Source organism: Anabrus simplex, chromosome 14 (genome assembly GCF_040414725.1).
Source record: "Anabrus simplex isolate iqAnaSimp1 chromosome 14, ASM4041472v1, whole genome shotgun sequence".
NCBI lineage: Eukaryota > Metazoa > Arthropoda > Insecta > Orthoptera > Tettigoniidae > Anabrus > Anabrus simplex.
The window spans coordinates 44355176-44357675 of record NC_090278.1 but is presented as its reverse complement, the minus strand read 5'-3'; positions in this window follow the sequence as shown (position 1 = coordinate 44357675).

Here is a 2500-nt window from a genome sequence, read left to right as displayed (position 1 = left end):
ACAAATAAATAAATAAATAAATAAATAAATAAATAAATAAATAAACGAACGAATGAGTAAATAAATCAATAACTATAAATAAATAAATAAATAAATAAATAAGTAAATAAGTAAATTAATAAATTTATAAATAACTATATAAATAAAGGAATGAATAAATAAATAAATAAATAAATAAATAAATGAATAAATAAAAAATCAATAAACTAATAAGTCAATCAATAAATAAATATATAAATAAATAAATAAATAAAGGAATAAATAAATAAATAAATCAATAAGTAAATAAATAAATTAATCAGTAAGTAAATAAATAAATTAATCAATAACTAAAGAAATAATAAATAAATAATAAATAAATAAACTAATAAAGAAATAAGTAAATAAAAAACGAATAAATAAATAACTAAATAAATTAATAAATAAATAAATAAATAAATAAATAAATAACTAAATAAATAAATAAATAAATAAATAAATGAATAAATAAATGCATGAATGAATGAATGAATAAATAAATAAATAGATAAATGAATGAATAAATATCAAAATAAATAAATGAATGCATGAATGAATGAATGAATAAGTAAATGCATAAGTAAATATGTAAATAAATCAATGAATAAATACATAAATGAATTCATAAATAAATAAATAAATAAATAAATAAATAAATAAATAAATAAATAAATAAATAAAAAATATATAAATAAACGAATAAATAAATAAATAAACAAATCAATCACTAAATAAATAAATCAACAAATAAATAAATGAATATATAAATAAATAAATAATAAGTAAGTAAGTAAGGAAGTATAAAATAAATAAATAAACAACGAAATAAATAAATAAATAAATAAATATATAACTAAATAAACAAACGAATGAATGAATAAATAAATAAATAAACGAATGAATAAATAAATAAAGAATTAAATCAATAAATCAATAAATAAGTAAATAAGTAAGTAAATGAATAAATCAAGATATAAATACATAAATAAATAAATCAAAAAATAAATAAACTAATATATAAATAAATAAATGTATGAATGGACAAGTAAGTAAACAAATATGTAAATATGTCAATAAATAAATAATTAAATTAATTAATAAGTAATTAAATGAATAAATAAATAGATGAAGCATTAATTAAATAAATATATCAATAAATACATAAATAAATAAAAGAATGTATGAATGAATGAATAAATAAATCAAAAATATAAAATAACGAAATAAAGAAATAAATAATTAAATAAATTAATAAGTAAGTAAGTAAATAATTAAATAAATTTATAAATCAATAAATAAATAAATAAATGAATAAATAAATAAATAAAGAAAGAAAGAAATAAAGAACTAATAAATAAAATAATAAATAAATAACTAAATAAATAAATAAATGCAAGAATGAATGAATAAAAAATAAATAAAGAAATAAATTAATAAATAAATAAATAAATAAATCCTTAAATACATAAACAAATAACTGAATGAATAGGTATCTAAATAAATAAGTAAGTAAATAAATCAATAAATAAATAATAAATGAATAAATAATCAATACATAAATAAATGAAAGAATAAATAAATTAAATAATTAATAAGTAATTAAATAAATAAATAATTAAATAAATCATTTAATCATGAAAGAAAGAAGTAAATAAATAAATAAACGAATGTATGAATGAATGCAAATAAATAAAAAAATAAAAAATAAAGAAATAAATCATAAATAAATTATTAAGTAAGTAAGTAGGTAGGTAAATAATTAAATACATAAACAAATAAATAACTAATACATAAATAAATAAATAAATAAATAAATAAAGAAGGCAATAAAGAAATTAAATAAATAAATAAATAAATAAATAAATAAATAAATAAATAAGTACGACAATAAGTAAATTAATAAATTAAGAAATAAACATTAAATAAGTAAGTAAGTAAGCAAGCAAACAAGTCGTTTAGTTAGTTAGTTAGTTAGTTAGTTAGTTAGTTAGTTAGTTAGTTAGTAAATAAATAAGTAACTAATAAATAAATAACTAAATAAATAAATAAATAAATAAATAAATAAATGATTGAATGAATAAGTAAATAAATAAATAAATATATAAATAAATAAATGAAGAAATACCTAAATTAGTAAATAAGTCAATATATATATAAATAAATAAAGCAATAGTTAAATCAATAAATAAAGATGTAAATAAATAAATCAATCAATAAATAATTCTATTAAAGGAATAAGTACAAAATAAGTATGCATGTAAATAAATAAATGAATGAAAATATAAATTAATGAATTAGTAGGGAATTAAATAAATAAATAAATAACTAATAAATAATTTAATAAATAAATAAATAAATAAATAAATAAATAAATAAATAAATAAATAAATAAATAAATAAATAAATAAATAAATACATAGATCAATCAAAGAATGAATGAATGAATAAATAAATAAGTAAATTAAGAAATATATAAATCAAT